The following is a 17,878-nucleotide window of genomic DNA, read 5'->3' as shown; positions in this document are numbered from 1 at the left end:
GAGTATAATGCGCTTATTACAAGATGACCTGCAGGGGACCTGATGCGGTTAGCCCTATGCCCCTGTAATGTTCTAATATGTGCCGCCAGCGGCTCAATGGTAAGAGCGAAAAGCAAGGTGGACAATGGGCATCCCTGCCGCATGCCCCTCCCCAAGCACAGCATCTGCAAATTATTAGTGCAGACTTTAGCCACTGGTCCAGTGTAGAGCAAACGCACCCAATTTATAAAATAATGCCCAAACTGATGGCGCGGGAAGACCATCACTAAATACCTCCACAACAATGAAATCGAGAGCTTTCCCAGCCTCCACGGAGGCCGGCAACACCCTGGCATGCTGATTAATTTGGCATAGAATGCAAAACAACCGTCTTTCAGCGCCGTGGACCTACTGGGTATAAACACAGACTAATCCGGGTGCACCAGATGGGCCATGTATGGGAGCAGCCTGGAGGAAAGTATCTTCGCAAAAATCTTCACATCGACATTAAGGACAAAGGCCCATAGGCGGCAACATCTGCCAGGGGCTTATTAGGCTTCAATGGAACAGTAATGATAGCCTGTGAAGGGAGGGTGGCAGCTCCCCAGCTTCCATTGACTCCTCCCAAACCAGTAGCAGTCTAGGTGCCAACGTTGGCTTTAACTCCTTGTATAGCTGAACCGCAAGCCCATCAGACCCAGGTGCCTTACCCAACACCAATGCCGCTATAGCCTCACAAACTTCCTCTGTTATTGGATTGTCTCAGGCTAACCTAAAAGTTCTGGGAGTTCTATATCAGACAAGTGTTCCTCCAATCCGTGGCAGTACATTCGTCTCCATTGGCAAGCAGCTCCGCATAAGCAATCTTCAAATACCTTGTTCACACCATTGCTGCTGACTACCACCTCCCCAGTTGGGCAGCGGATTCCAGTAAAGGCCTACGCACCACTTTCCGCTCTCACCGCCTTGGCTAGCATTCTACCTGATATTCCTGCTTCCCCATACACCCTAGCCTCATGTGTTTAGCCATGTACTTAACTTCTTTTTCAGCAAGTTCTTGAAACTTCAACATATTCCCCTTGATCACACCCAACAATGTTCTCTCTGTGGTCAACCCATACTCGTTTTCCAGCTGCCCCAGCTGCTATTCCACTGCACTCAATTCAGCACTGACCAACTTACAATTCACCCCATATCCAGACTTTAAATGACTCCCACACCTTGGGCTGCCGGGACACAGAACCTGTTTTAATTTTAAAGAAGTCATCGATTTTTATCTTGACGTGTGGCCGACAAACCGGAGTCCAGCAGCATGGATGATGTTATCTGCCAAAAGGGCTGAAGTTGCTGATGCAGGTGCAGGGTTATGGACAACACAACCGGGTAATAGTCAAACCGAATATGTGGTAGTTTCTCAGCTTCGCACACTAGAATCCAACTCAGCAGACAGGAACCAATAGTCTATTCTGGACATCCTATCATGCACAATTGAATAATAACTATACAGGACGGAGGCAGCACCAAACCTCAGAAAGCTGCAGCTGGTGTATGATGACGTAGGGCCTGCTCAGTGGCAGACCTGGCACGAGGTGCCATGGATGACCTATCAAGGTAATCGTTATGAATTGTTAAAATCCACCCCCACCCTCCCCATATGAGGGGGGTATCCATGGCTTGCATGATTATTTCAAATACAGAGTTGTAAAAGTCGGGGTCCTAAATGTTGGGGCCTTAGATATTCATGAGACCCACATCCCTACCATACAACTCCCCCCCCCCCCAACCCCGATACAATCACATATCAGCTCAATGGATCCACGTTACTGCTTGTAAACTGGAATGAGACAAAGAGGTGGACCAGGGTATGGACGCCCCTGGCCTGAGAAGAGTAATTAGTAGAATACCCTATGACTACCCCATCTCGGGGCTAACACCTCATTGGTGCTACCCAGCACATGCGTCTCCTGCAAAATAAGAATCTTAGGCTGATGTCTGGCAATATAGGCTAACAGCTTCCTCGCCTTGATCAGGTTAGGTTATTCACCCCCGCACTTTCCATGTTAAGAAGGTGACTCTCCCTGGCCCCATTGTTGTCAGGGCCTGCCACAACTACACACTTTAGGGAAAACGGTGCAAGCAACAACACAGCATATTATACAAGGACTACCTGGGTTACAATTAGCATACATTAATACGCCATCAAGCAGTGCATGAGACGCATCTGCAAAAAGCCATGCACCAGTATGTACTAATTGAAAACTCGACCGTAAGGACTGTAGGCATAACACCTGGAGGGCAACTTCCCTCAAGAAATATCACTAATGTAGGAGCAGTGAACAGTCATGTATTGTGCGAGACTGGCTGCCCTGTAGGGGGAATCAACGCCTCAATATACTTCAGTGTCCCCTGGCGTCTCAAAAAGTGCCCTGCCACCATGTAAAATACACAGCTTGGATGGATAAAAGGATGGCATACTGGACCTGCTGCTCCCACAGCAGCCGTTTGACTGGGTCGTAAGATCATCTGGCACTCTGGACCCCAGCAAAGAAGTCCGGATACACATGAATTGTGCTGGATTCAAATTTAAGCAAGCCCCTTTCTCTGGCCAGGCGCAATATGTGATCCCTGTCATGATAATTTTCTAGCCGTCCGATCGGCGCACCAGGCTTGGGAGCAGGCAACAGCCCCTGATGAGTGCGTTGCACCAGAAACGGTGCTGAAGTCAGCATCCACAAACAGGGATTTCAGGAGATCTGCCACAAATTGCGCCATATGCCCCTTCTCCGCTGCCTGCAGCACTCCGATGCGAATAATAATCCGTCAAGAATGACACTCCAAATTCTCGCACTTCGCTCTGACGGCAGTGGGCCCCTTTGCGACCCCCTTCAATAGCTGATCGTGCGAAAGGATTGCATCTTCAATGTGCCCAACCCTTGTTTCAGTCTGTGATTTGCCTGCTTTCCTTGTCCATTCTGGCCTTGAGGGAGCTAATATTGGCAACAATATCGTTCAGTCTGGTGTTAAAGGAGGCAAATCCAGACTGCATCGCTGCCATAACAGGTTTCACCCCTGCAGGTGTCACTGTCCCACACTTAGGGGCAGTCTCTATAGCAGGGGGCGTTATTCATCCTCACTACTTTTCCCCATGGATCATCCTCTCAGGTGGTTAGGGTTAGGGAAAGGCCATCGCTTTTGTATCCTCTCCCGGGGGGTGGATATGCGAGGGAGTATCACCTGGGTGGAGGGAACTTGAGAAGTGGGGACAGGACGTCCTTAGGTGAGACATGGTGCCCCCCCCCTTTCGCTTTTCAGAATGAACCCTCTATCCCTCAAGCCTTTGTAGGCTACTGTCAGCTTTTGCCATTTCTTCCCTCCCAACTGTTTCCCAGAAACCTCAGTCAAGTACCAAGGCGAGGAGAAGGCAACATCCCAGAGTTATACACGCTGCCTTTATTAATTCAAACATCCCCAAACACCACTCTGCTACTGAGACGAAGAAGATGGCTATGGAGGTATACATGTGGAACAGCCAGGCATGTCCGCCAAATGGTTTTCACCATAGTCAGGCAGTTGGACTTAATGACCCACACCTGAGGTCATTTTACACGCCTAATGAATATAAAAACACCTGCTGCACATAGGAAGGGGGAACGGACTGCAAAGAAGGGAGCCAGAGATGCAGGAGCCTGGGAGTTGTGTCCAGCAGGAGGGAGAGACGCCGGGCCCAATGTTGCACACAAGAGGGTCTGGAGGTCCTCCAACCCTCCTTGTCAGGCACTTGCAGCAGGAGCTGTGGTAAGCCCAAGCGTCCCAGCTGCCGCGGGAAACCAGGAGAGCGAGCGCTGACTCACACCCTGACACAGCCCTTTCCATGCTCCACTCTGCTATATCAGACACTCTCAATGTTTTTGACCCTGTCATGAGGGTCTGCCTGAAGCCGAAAGCCAAGTGCAACTCCTGGTACGACTCAGACCTCGTAACCCTTAAACACAAGTGCACGGTGGCTGAGAGGAAATGGCTTGCTTCACGTACATCCTCTGACAAACTGGCCTGCTGCCTGCTCCAAAGACAATACCGGCTCTCTGTTCGCACTAGGAAGAGAGCTCACATCCAAGCCCGCGTCTCTGCGGCATCCAACAACTCAGCTGAACTCTTTAAAATCTGCAAAGAACTGGCCAATCCTGCCGCAGTCTCTACCTCTCATGTCCCTTCCCAGGCCCTCTGCACGGCTCTGGCTTCTCGCTTCATCTCTAAAACTCAGGACATCTTGTCCTCTCCTTCTCCCTCTACTCCCTGCGCTTCCTCTGGCCCTTCTGCGGCCACCTCTCCTTCCTCCTTCTCTGCCTTTCCCCTGTTCTCCCCAGATGAGGTTTTTAGACAAGTCCGATCTTTGAAAGTCTCGTCAAAACAGGTTCACCCCTGTTCCTCCAAAACCATCAAGGACCACATCGACTCCCTGGCTCCTGCCCTTGCTGATTTCTGTAACCACTCCTTCACCACTGGAGTCTTCCCCTCCCCCCTGAAGCACTCCCTTGTGCACCCTCTTCTTAAGAAACACTCTGCCGACCCTTCCTGCCCGGCTAACTATCCCCCAATCTCCATCACTCCTTTCCTGGGCAAACTCCTGGAAAAGCTGGCCATCTCCCAGCTTAATCTTCACACTGATCTGTTGGTTGTCTCCACAACCATCAGTCTGGCTTCAGAGCTGCCAGAAGCACGGAAACTGCTCTTCTGAACATGCGCGAAGACCTGCTCTCTAACCTTGATTCTAACACCCCCTGTGTCCTCATCCTACTTGATCTCTCTTCTGCCTTGGACACGGTCAACCATGCCATCCTGCTCAACCTTCTCCATGATAACCTGGGCATCACGGGTCAGGCCCTGGCGTGGCCGACTTCTTTTCTCTCCGATCGACCCTCCCAGGTCCAACTGGGGTCCTTCCTCTCCTCCATCTCTACCTGTGGTGTTCCCCAGGGGCCTAACCTCTCTCCCTGGCTGTTCAACCAATACCTGGTACTTCTTGCCCACCGAATTGCCGCGCTCTGCCCCAACTTCCAGTACTATGCGGATGACACTCAGCTCATTTTCTGGCTACCTTAAGCCTCCTCTTCTCCCTCTCTCATCTCGGACTGCCTGTCCGCCATCCAAGAGTGGTGTGCCGCGAACGATCTCTGCCTGAATGCCAGCAAGACGGAGATCCTCCTCATCGGCACAACAACGCCCTCCTTTCCTGTCACTCTCTGGCCGGCGTCTCTTGGCCCTCTCCCTGCACCCACCTGTGAGGCTAAAAACCTCGGGGTCATCTTCGACTCCACTCTCCTTCTCTCCTCACATCTCTGATATCTCTAAGAAGTCACACTACCAACTGCACCTCCTCAGAGGTATTCTTTCTTTCCTATCCTTCCCCCAGAAGCTCACTGTCTCCAGAGCTCTGGTTCTCTCTAGGCTGGACTATTGCAACAGCCTCTTTCTAAATCGGCCTGCTTCTACTCTCCGCCCTCTGCAGCTGATCCAGAACCGGACTGCGAGACTTGTCCTTGGCCTCAAGCCCAGGTATCGTATCTCTCCAAGACTGAAATCTCTGCACTGGCTCCCAGTGGCTGCGAGGATTAAGTTCAAAACCCTCTGCATTGTCCACAAGGCGTTCTGGGGCCAGGGGCCTCGATACCTTCAACTCTCTCTTCCTAAATATCTTCCTTCTCGCACTCTTCGCTCATCCACCTCCAACTCCCTCAGGGTCAGTCGCTTCTCCAAGCAACGAGTTGGTGGTAGATCACTTTCTTCGGCCGGGGCCTCCATCTCGAACAGCCTCCCTTCCCCCCAGAAACTTGAGGAGAACCATCTCCGGTTCCGGAAACACATCAAAACCTTTCTCTTTGCTTCTGCTTTTTCTCCTCCTCTCCCCTGCTGATTTCCTGGCGTATACTGAAACTGGACTGGTTTACCTGGCCACCCTCTGATCTCTGGCCCAGCCCCCCCCCCTCTGCCAGTCGCACACCTGTACTGCCCTCCTGGATACCCCCACACTTGGGGACGGTTCTCTGTATCCCTACAGTCCTACCACGAGCACTTGACACCTGATGCCTGCACTTACCCTTCTCCCTTGCACTTGCCACCTGCTGGCCGTACTTTATTTTGTTATTTGTTCTATTATCCCATGTATTGCACTGTCCCCTTCCCCGCCCCCCATGCACTTGCACGATCTGAATGACACGTCCTAGTGGGATCGTTGTCTGTCTTCCCTCTGTTGCCTCTCCCTTGCCTCGTCGAGCCTTGAAACACTTGTGTTTAGGCACGTTATAAATGCCATATCATATCTCTGTGGCTGCCGCAAAGGAAAGCCAAAGCTTGTCGATGCCGAAAAGCAGGAGGAGCGTTCAGAGCCAGTGTATTGGTTGTGCGAACTGTAATGGCTGAACCGAGTAGTCCGACAACTGCACCTATACCGAGTGCCCCCTGTATGGAAAGCCAATGAAAGTATATATAAAGAAGCTTGTGTGTTAAAACAACCAATTGTGTAATATTGAAGTCAAGAAAATATGTGAACTGGTGAAAGGTACTGATATCAAGGAACTGTTCTTGAAAGCTGGAAGATTTTAACTCTTTTTTTCATAAGGCAGATCAATCAATAAATCTCAAGTGACAACATCATATTTAATCTCTCTCTCTCTCTCTCTCTCTCTCTCTCTCTCTTTCTCTCTCTCTCTCTCTCTATCTCTCACCAAGTGGGCTTTTGGGACCAATTGGTATGAGCAGACTAATGTGATGGATTCCATCAATACAGAAAGCATGAGTGGTTGTGAATAATTTACGAAACAACAGGTGGATGGTGCATTACAAGGTGAGGGCCATCAATGTTTCAATGTAGCACAGTCCTCATGCAGGAGCACCACTGTCCAGTCTAGCAAGAAGGATTTCATTGTGTCGTGGGTCAGCGCTGTTAGATTCTCGTAAGTAAAGATCGCCCACAGAATAGTAAGCCACTCAGATTTGGAGGGTGCTGTTATTTTTCAATTTTGCAGCCAGGGCTTGTCTCCTCACTAGAATCATGGCCTGGATCACATTAGGGAAGCTACTCGAGTCCGCTTCTGGGGAGGGGACACCAAAGAGAAGTTCTAGTGGGTGTATGTGAAGGGAGATGTCCACTCTGTCCTTGATCCAACTCAAGAGCTCGGACCTATAGATCTGGACGGCTGGACATTCCAACCACAAGTGATACCAAGTTCCCTGTTGACCACACCCTCTAGGACAAAAAGGGATACACCAGGAAACATTTTGGACAGCCTATCGGGGGAGAGATGCTATGCGTGGAGGACCTTGAAGTTGTGTTCCATGGCCGAAGTATACAAGGCCCCCGAGAAGAGAGCCCCAAAGAGTTTAGCCCAGGTAGCTTCTTCCAACACCATCCCCAGCTTTCCTTCCCAAAATTGCTTTAACACCTGTCTACCTTCAAGTTGTGCTGTGATAAGGACCTTTATAAATCCTTGACAGTGATCCCTTCCACGAGGAAGATTCCACAAGGATTTTTTCAAGAGGCTTAAAGGGGGGCGGGGAGGGGGGCAGGGCTTCGCCCAACTGGTAGCTGGTTAAGATCCGTTTGAGACAGATATATTCAAAAATTGACATTGGGTTTTCCAGCATGGCTTCTGCTAATTTGTCATAATTGATAAAGGCGTTCTGTTGGAAAAGCTGGGCGGCCTGTCCTGGCCCATGTCCGACCATCTTTGCGTGTCTCTCGGGCCTCTATTGCCCAGGTCAAGGAGGGGACACCACTGGGAAGACAGGGGGAGGGCCAGGAGGAAAGGGGTGTGTTTACTTTGTCGTGTCTCCATAGAGCCCATAAGACTGACTGTGTTGGGTGGGTCCTAATGGAATCAGGAAGATCTTTATTCGGGGACCATAGGAGGTCTCTAACTTTCCTTGGGTGTGTATGGGTATCTTCTATGTAAGTACAAGAAGTTCCCATCTCATCCCTCATATGTTCCAACATTACCCTAAGTTGGGCCGCCTTGTGATATTGCTGGAAATCTGGGAGACCGAACCCCCCCCAGAGACCTCGGGAGAGTCAAGGTTGCGTGTTTGACCCTTGGCCTCTGGTAAACAAAAAGGGACGGCCCTGGAACGGGAAGGACTAAAGGGCTGTGAAAACACTAGAACAGGGGGGTTGTCCTACCCTCTACAATTCAAATCTTAGCAATAATGAATGCAGGTATATTCAAACCCTTGTGAAAACACACATCAATGGGGCACTAAAACATTTGTCCCATTGGAAAGCAACCTGGAAAAACACATGAACATTCTGTTGTATTGACACAGCTTTTTATTGTTTAGCTGTTTGTTTGGATTATTTACAGCAACCGGTCATATAAACAATTGTGTCCAAAATATGATGCTAAAACATAAAGGTTCTAAAGCATTGCAAATGAACATACAACTGTGGGACACAACTCATCAATGGGTACACATTAGTTGAATGACAAGTAGTGGGAGAACCATATAGACGGATACAATGGTCACAAAGTCTGGGTGAGTACTCTTATAGGGAGACCTCGGTCAAGATTCACCTATGCCTGGCAGAAATATGACCTCATGATAGGTCTACGTCTAGGTCTTATGTTAGAGACATAGGTGCAGACTTGGTCGGAGCCCAGGGTGGTGGGCACGGGTGCTGCGGACGTTTCGGCTCAAAGATGGTGGGAACTTTCTTCTAGGGCCATGAAAGTCGGGTCTCTCTGTGTGAGGGACAAGTAAAAGAATGAGCATGTGTTAAAAAGACGCAAAGTGATTAAAAGGGTGGAAGGTAAGTATATACACTGGGCAACAGAGCCTGTGAAGTTCCAGAAACCAGAGGGACTCACCTAAACTGGGAGCTCCACGTGCTGCTGGCTCAAAAAAGGTTGCGGCACAGCGGGTAGTGAAGTAGAAATCCGGATGGGGACTCCAGGCTGTGATGTAGACAACGCCTGGTGTGTGACCCCTGGCCTCTTGCCGTTTCAAATGAATCGTTGGACCATGGAGTGTAGGGACTTGAAATATGCATCAGGTATAATAATCGGGAGGGAGGTGAAGAGATAGAGAAGACGGGTAAGGATGTTAATTTTTATCGAGACTATGTGCCCGAACCACGAGAGGGTTCGGGAAGCCCATCGTAGGAGGTCTGATTTTTATCTTGGAGAGGATGGGGGGAAAGTTCAGTTCAAAGAGATGTTCCAAATTTCTCAGGAGGAGGACCCCTAGGTATGGAGTGGCTTTGTGTTTAATCCTGATACCCCTACCGTTACCCTACCCTCCATGTCGCCCCTACCCAACGGCATTAGACACGATTTTGAGGGTTTATTTTCAAACCAGAAAAGGCCCCAAAGAAGTGTATCAGATTTGGGATACTCGGGAGAGAGGTCTTCAAATTGGTTAGATAGGCGAGGATATCATCTCTAAAGAGTGAGAGTTTAAAATCTAGGTCCCCACACTGAACCCCCGGTGGTGTTTTTTAGCTGTGGCTAGAGGCTCCATTGCAAGGGCGTATAAGAGTGGAGAGATAAGGCAGCCCTGACGGGTCTCTCTGAAGAGGGGCAACGAAGCAGAGACCGCGCTGTTAAAAGCCACCCTAGCGGAGGGGCCATTGTACAGCGAAGCAATCCACCCGCAAAATCATTCACCCAGACCCATTTTTTGCAAGACCATGCCTATGTAAGACCATTCGACCCGGTCAAAGGCCTTTTCAGAATGCAGCGAAAGAAGATATGCTTCTATGTTATTACTGGAGGATTCGTGCATCAGGTCAAAGTTCTTCCTGATGTTATCAGACCCCTGTCTACCAGGGATAAATCCCACTTGGTCCCTGTGGACCAGAGCAGGAAGATGTTGGGCCAGCCCGTTAGCGAGTGACTTATCTAGGACTTTCATGTTCGTGTTAAGTAAAGAAATGGGACGGTAGGATTGGCAGTTCACTGGGTCCTTCCCCTCTTTTGGGATAACAACGATGCAGGACGATAACATGGACTGGGGGAGTGTTCCTGAAGCTAAAGCTGCATTGAACAGCTTTGACAGGAACTGAGCCAGGGTGGAGCGGAAGGATTTATAGAAGAACGCGGTGAAACCATCGTCGCCGGGGTGGTGCCAGCCTTTCATGGAGCCAATTCTGTCCACCACCTCCTGGGGCGTGATGGGTCTTTTCATGGGGTCCGCTCTCTCGGGAGGGACGCGGGGCATTGGAAGTGAATCCAGAAGGTTGTCAACCTCGGACCCATCCCCTGAGTATTCCAATTTATAGAGGCGTTCATAATATAGACAGAATTGTTCCGCTATGCCCGGGTCGTCGAGACATTTAGCCACACCAGGTAGGTGCAACAAGTCAACCCTTCAACTGTTTTTAAGTTCCCGCAACCTCCAGGCCAGGATCCTATCGGCCTTCTCCCCCTTCTACATATACCTTTGCTTTAGAAAAGACAATTTCCTCTCGGTTTGCCCTACCAAGAGGGCAGCGAGTTTCACCTTAAGCTGTTGGAGCTCAGCCCATTTACCCGGGAACATCTGGGATCGGAGTTTGCCCCCTGGTTGTATCGCCCCTATCTTTCTCTCAGGAGTGTCTCTTCCTTACCCCTCTACCGCTTCCTGGCTTCTCCCATTCCAATAAGAACACCCCTGATGGTGGCTTTGAAGGCCTCACAGACTCCCGCCTCTCCCACTTGACCGTTGTCATTGATTGCAAAGTATTATTTTATGGCTGCGAGCAGAGCCTGAGACAAGTCCTTGTCCTTCAACAGGAGGTCGTTGCACGTCCACCTTGAGCTCTCAGGGGGCACCAGGGGGAATCCCCATCTGGACCCTAACTAGGTCATGATCCGACCACAGGATCAACTCGACTCTGTAGTCAGCTATTCTCTCACACAGCGAGTTGGCGACTAGAATATAGTTGATTCTAGAAAAAGAAGAGTGGGGGGGTCTAGAAAAGAATGTAAATAAGGGGTTGCATCCCTGCGTCTCGAGTGAGAGTCTGAAAGCTCCAGTTCCCCATTGGTATTCTGAAAAGAGACAGCCATCCTCCTCTACGTTTACATGTCCGTATAAGGGCGCTCAGATTTCCTGTCCCGTTCAGGTTGTAGGACCATATTAAAATCCCCACCCACCAGGAGGAGTCCCTCCATGAATGCCATGATCTTTGTTTTTACTCCCGCCCAGAATTGGTCCTGCGCCTCGTTAGGGGAATAGATTGATACCAGTGTCACTTAAGTACCCCTGATATCCCCCTTGACCATTATGAAGCGACCTTCCGGGTCCTTATGCTGTGTCTTTGGTAAAAAATGCACTTTAAGAGACACAACTATCTCTACCCACCGGTCCCTGAGCCCCCTCCCCGAACTCTTAAACCAAAGCATCATGCGTCACAGACTCTGCGTCTTTCGGAGACTCCGTTGGTCTTTCGGGGTTCTGCCGATTCTCTTCTTCTGCCAACTTGATCGTCTCCCGGGGGTTGGTTCACACAGCAGTTCACAGGTCACCCTTTGAATGTCATCTTCTGTGACCAGGTAGTATTTGTAACCATCGTACTCAAAGGAGAGGGAGATTGGATGGCCCCATCTGTATCTCACACCTTTGGAGTAGAGCCATTTCGTTAGGGGGCTGCATAGTTGGCAGCGTGCCAATGTGAGGGCAGAGAGATACTGGTAAATCGTGACCTATGTATCTTCCCAGTCTATCTGACCCTTTTTCCGTGCCAGGTCCAGGATCTTGCTCTTTTTCAAATAATAATGAAAGCTCACGAGTATCGATCTGGGACCCCTGGAGGAGGCACCCGCCCTATGAGCTCTGTCGATGGTCGGCTCATTGGTGTTGCCCTTGTCAAACATTTTGCTTACCACCGCATTCACAATCCTTATGTCCGCCTAGGTCTCCCCTTCCCACTCTGGTACTCCCAAGAACATCAGGTTACTGCAACGCTCCCTGTTCTCTAAATCGTCGCGTTTAAGGGCACATTTCCCCTCCCTCCTTTGCAGTTCTGATAGGTGCATACCAAATTGGGTCTCGAGGAGGTCGACTGAGGTCTGGTTTACTTCAAGGGCTTGCTCTCGGTCATCCACTGAATCTACCTTTTTATCTAAAGAATCCAGTCTTTTGCAAATATCTGCCCTGAATACACGGATCTCCTCCAATAGGGCCATCATACCCCTATTCATCGACTGGCATCCATAGCTTCTGTTTGCTCTGTGGCAGGCATGCCGACTGCTTCCAGCGTCGGTGTCGAGGACTGTCAGAACTTTTGTAGGGATTTCGCCCAGTCCATGGGGGGGATATCCTGTGAGCCGGCCCGTCCAAGCATATGAAGGCTTGCTCAGAGGGGGGCCTGTAGGGGATCCCCACCGAGGGTTGGAAAACAGAACAGGGAGGTCTGCCAGGGGGTTCCACTAGGAGACGAGCAGCAGGAGAACTGTCAAGGATGGCAGGACTTGTTTGATGGTGGGTTTTATTGGTTCTGCTCGACTTTGGTGTGCGAGAGGGGCAAAGATTTGTTCCGATCTCCCTCCTTCTATCCGGGGTAGGCAAGGGGGGCCCTCCAGCTTGGCCCCAAGGGAGGGTTGGTAGCAGGATAGTTCAGAACCTGGGCCCGGGCCGAGCCACGCGGGATGGCCGGGGAGAGCCGACCAAAAGACCAGTGGTCACTGAGTAACAGACTTTCCTGTGTCTCTACGGGGATGGGGGGGGGGAATGCGGACCCCTCGGCGGACCCCGGCACTTGCACCTCACAATGGCTTGTTCCAGGCCCAGCAGGGCTAGGCCGTGTGCGCAGGCTCCACAGAATGTCACTACATCTTTCGGGGCCCCCTCCCCCTCCAGGGAGATGTGGGACAGCAAGGGCTCCCGAGGTTGGAGGGGGCGGCCGTAAAACCGCTGGTGCCGGCTGCTTCCTAAGGGGCACAGGGGGTGTAACAGCATTTCAGTAACTCGCAAGTGGTCGGGGCGAGCCCAGAGGGGCAGCCACTTTAAAACAAGTTGCCGGAGCAAAGGTGTTCCCCCGCCTACCTGATCCGTGCAGCTCCCGGTCAGTGGCGGCTTTCATCGGGGGGAGGAGCGCAGGTGCGAAGGACATAAGATGTCAAACTGGCTCCGACCACTGTCTGCCCGGGGCCGCTCCACAGGGTTCCCCAATCGAATGCGCAGGACTTTGGGTGCCCACCTCACTGGTGCTCACTCCCGGTCTCCCAGGCCATTGGGTCTTCTATGTCGTGGTAGTTGGTGGGGGGAGCTAGCCCGTGGGCGTCGGCGGCTGCTTCTCCCACCTCGCTGTCTATCTCTGAGTGTCGGCCGGGGACGGTGGGTGAGCCCAGGCCAACAGCAGGGACAGGCAATAGAGCGGGGGGCAGTCCAACACCCCTTTGGCTGGCTGGACTTGCTCCGCTGCGATGTGTAGCTGGTCCTCCGCTGGGCGGTGGAGGGGCGGCAATGACTCCCTCAGTGAGGCCCCTGGGTGTTCGTGTGCAGGGGGTTGTGCCCCCTTGTTGTGATGAGCTGTCCTCCAGGGGGTCTCCGGATCGGCAGGCGGCGGGGCAGGGTCTCCCCAGGGGCCCGGACACGGCCCGCCCCGTGTAGGTCTCTCGGCTCTGCCCGCACTGGCAGCTCCTCCTGGAAGCGGAACGCAGGGCGGGAAACACAGGGCCTCCGCCCCCACTCCGATTGTCTCGATCTCACCTAATAAAGCATTTAGGAGAACTGTGATTCCTCTTCTCCGGTGCTTCAGCACCTTAGGGTGCTCTTGGGGGTAGGGGGGCCGGCTTCTCATTCCTGGGGGACTGTTTTGAACTTGGGGAAGGGGAAGCTGATTACAAGCCAAAATCTGCAAGAAGCTCTGAACTTTTTTAACACTATTCTTTTGATGCTGACTCCTGCTACTCAACGGCAGCTGCACAACAGGCCGAGGTGCAAACCGTGGCTCCACCCCCTGGCCCACTGCCGAGCCCACCAAACCGCACAGCTTGCCTCTCACCACCAGGTGGCACGAAACCGGGGCAGTCGAGTGCCGATGGCTGCTGGTAGCCTGTTAGGCAAGATTGTATGCACTAACCCTGTGGGAGACTACACCAGTCTTGTTATCTTGGTAGTAGGTAACCCACCTATTGGTAGAGGTCTGTACTACACAAGTTGGTAGAGTGACTGAGCAGCCAGACTTATGTCAAGAGGGGTAAATCTGAGCTGTAGAATCGAAATCCACACATAAAGTATCCAAATAACACACGTTTTTCTAGTAAAATAAATAATTATTTAACGGTCTGTTTTAAATAAGCCTTCTTTGAAAAGAACAATATGCAACAATCAAAATACACTTCATACCACTTTCTCAGATTTAGAATAAGCAAGTAGATACTCGTTAGAGATGCTGACAATACATTTCCTACACCCTGAGGTGACTTCAATTACTAGACAGTATTGGCATTTATATATCACTTTTTGGTACTTCATACATTCTGATGTTGTGAAAAAGGAAAAGGTTAGGGAAGGAAAAAGGTTAACGGGTTCTCAGAGCATGTGAGCACTTTACAATCTCCCAATGAAGTCTAAATTAGATCTTTCCCAGCAATACAAGGTAAACTTATGAGGGGCAGTTAGAATCAGTCAATTGGTCAGAAGAGTCTGCAGGGAGCCAGGACAACCAAAGTCAATTTGAACAATGCCTATGGAGCTCAGGCACTTCTTTAGATAGCACAAAAGTCTTGCACAAAGTTGGAGAGTTTGTAAGGAATCGCTGTTGGGCCACAAGCAGTTAGGCTTGTGAGTTTCAGAGCTGAAATCCACTCTGTAAAACGCAGCTACTGCAAGTTTCAAGTGAGAGGATGTAAGCTACAGACAAAAGAGGGAAGTATCCCTTAGTCAGCTCAGTACCTTAGTTTGAAGAAGATCCAGCTGGCTTCTGTTCTGGTTGCAATCTTGCAGATCCTGTGTACCTGGGCATCAGTTGTGGGGACAAGAGGGAGGACGTCTGGGGGACTCCTGCACTGCAGTTCAAAGGTAGTCGTCGGCGGCTATGGGCTCTTTTCAGATCAGCGGCACTTCGCGGTTTCAGCTACCGGCAAATAGCACCACTGCGGTTTTTGGACACTTGATGGGATTCCCTTGCTTCTGGAGTCCAGCACTCTGGTTAGGTGACTCAGGCTTGGGTCGTTCTGCTTCGGGAGGATCCTCAAGATCTTCCTGGAGCTCTGGTATGGCTTAAAGACGATGCACTCGACTACAGATTTCTCGACCCCATGGCATTCAGTTTCAGTGGCAGCAAAGAAGTACACCCAGTTGGGAGAAGGTCCTCCAGAAAAGTTAGTCTTGGGGTTAGTTGATCCCACCAACCCAAGGGAAGAAGTCCGTGCCGGGGCTTCTCTAGTCGATTTGGATTTGAAGCTTCAGCACTGCAGCAAGGCTTCACCGCACAGTTCAATGGTCCAGGAGGGTGCAGCAAGCGTCTCTTCCAGTTTCCTTCGGATGTTTCGTCCAGTGCTCTACTCTGCCTTCAGTTCAAGAAACCTCGCCTTTTATGCAGGTTTCTCCCATTCATGCAATGTCTAGCTGTTACTCACACAGCAGGGTGGCTGTCCTTACAAGGACAGCTAGCCATCCAATCGGCACTGGTTGCATTCAGGTAACCAAGGAGATTACGGACCGGGAGTTTCGGGCACCTCCCTCGCTTTCTGCCCTGCCAGACACACTGGAGCCAGAGGCGGGTTTCAGCACTCGGGTCTGCCAAAGGCAAAACGAACAAAAGGGTTAAACCTGGTTTGGCGCGCAGAGTAAAACCTAAGAAAGACCTCACAGGCAAGAAATGGCAAAAAAAGAGGACCGGGGCCATTTTGACAAAATGGGCACCCATGGGTGCACTACTGCAGCTGAGGATTCAGCCTGCGGTAAAAACGCACAATGGTGGAACATTAAACCACTGCCACAAGCCATTAAAAGTCATGAGGGTAAAATAAAAAATATTACATGAGTAAGTAGGAAACGGGGCTTATAAGTAACCCCCCAGCACTTCCACATAAGATTGGGTGTACTGGACCTACATAGGAAAAACAGGTAAATAGTCAATTTCATTTTACTACTCTTGGGAACAGTAGTTCACCCAAGAGAAGGTATTTAAATCTTATGAGAAATCCAAAGGACTTCTCTGTGACACAGACCTGAAGGTGCTGTGTGTCACCATACAAAAGTAGATGCCTATGGTGTTTGTCGGCCTCCAAAAACAAAAGAAACAGAGTCCAAATCAGATCAAAAACACATGAGAGAGAGAGAAAAAGGTCTCACTCGCTCCAGGATCAAAATTAAAAGTCCTAGTCCAGTGAAAGAGCTGAGGGTCTCTAAGGTTGAAGATAATTAGCACAGAAAGGAGAATTCTCCCTAACCAGAGCCCACAGCCACGCTCGGCCTACGATGCAGCACGGACTTCGCACATGAGTCTCTGGATTATCTGTACAGTGCAGCCACCAGCTCTGAAATTTGGTCCAGACCTGCCCCCACCTTCCAAGCCCGCTATCGCCGCCGTCAGCCAAACATAGAACATGCAGAATACAGGATTTCGCCAGGTAAGGAGCCTCGCGCTCAGGCAGCCATCACTGTTGCGGCTCAGCAATGCCCCACTCCAGAGCTGGTTTTAATTACAGAGTGTGACGCATTTGTTATGTGAAACTGAGTTATTAGGTCGTTTCGCTATTTTATGCCACGGAATGCATGTAGACTTCTTTGTTTCTGTAAACTGCTTTGTCATGAGCATGTCTCATTGGAGGGGTTTCTGTCTACTCAGCGTGCAGTTATTTTGTACCAGGTATTTAATCATAGTACAACCAACGTTATGCACCATCTTCTCATACACAGGTGTTTAGAATATTCTGTCAGTGAAATAAAAGCACATTGCATTCGTTAATCGTAGGCACACAGCCTGAAGATCGATTAATGCCGCCTTTAAGACACACAGGAAAGATATGTTTCACCACTGCATGAATATATCATTATTAGGTTACAGAATAAAATGTACATATTTAATTTGGTCAATTTTAAATAATGTGGTGCATTACAAAAAAGTGTTAAAAGCATGCACAAAGGTGTTTCTTTATTTTGTTTGATGCTATTTGTGGGTTTGTATGGAGGGGATAGAGGCACATATCAGAATTACTGGGTTCACTAACACTATCCACTCTGCCAAACAAGTCCGAATTTCCTCCAGCATCTGATTTTGATGTGTGTCGAAAGGCATTGGATTACTATGGAATTTACCAGCTTTTTGAACATTCTCCAAACTGATTGATTCCATAAGAATCCATTGAAATGCCTGCACAAGGCACATATACTGTGCATGGTGGGAGGCATTTATGGTTGATTTTCATTCTGTAATGTAAAAATGCACGGAAACCGCAAACTGCCTGAATTTCCAAGCACTTTATTCAGTATACCAATGCAAAGAAATATTATTGCACAGAGGAGACTACATGCAGGAAAATGTACACGTGTACAGTCCCCTCCAGCGGGGGACTGAACAATTACCCAAATGGAGTTTATCACGTTCTGAAAGTATATGTCCTTACCTTAACTTGCATTTTCATCCTTTTTCTGATTGACTCAAATATTGCCCGGAAGGCAAAGCCCCCATCCCCACCGTGCTCCTTCTCTTCATGCTTTCCAGAATCTGTGCATATACAAGAGTGAGGGGATAATCATTCACTTCACTCGCCAATGAAGGAAACTCCCCCCCCCCCCAAAAAGAACACAAATGTATCTACTAAATTAAGAGCAACCTTCAGAAGAGTATATGTGCGTGACTAATAGGAAGTGGCGCATGGGCATAATGGTGCCTTGCATTGGAGAAAATGAAATCCTGTTTAAAGATTATCGGCTGCCACTCGCAACCTTAAAAAGACTAGGCACCTCATGATAA

At 49.9% G+C, this 17,878-nt stretch overlaps 1 protein-coding gene across 2 annotated transcripts in view; it reads left to right on the top strand.

Annotated features, from left to right (window-relative positions):
* Positions 1–17,878, top strand: part of LOC138481152 (ETS-related transcription factor Elf-1-like) — a 621,807-nt gene that overhangs the window by 331,666 nt on the left and 272,263 nt on the right. The window lies entirely within an intron of this gene.

This window comes from Ambystoma mexicanum, chromosome 5p (assembly GCF_040938575.1).
Source record: "Ambystoma mexicanum isolate Mex_15411 chromosome 5p, UKY_AmexF1_1, whole genome shotgun sequence".
Taxonomy (NCBI): Eukaryota; Metazoa; Chordata; class Amphibia; order Caudata; family Ambystomatidae; genus Ambystoma; species Ambystoma mexicanum.
The sequence above is the reverse complement of the archived record's forward strand: the minus strand, read 5'-3'. Positions and strand labels throughout refer to the sequence as shown.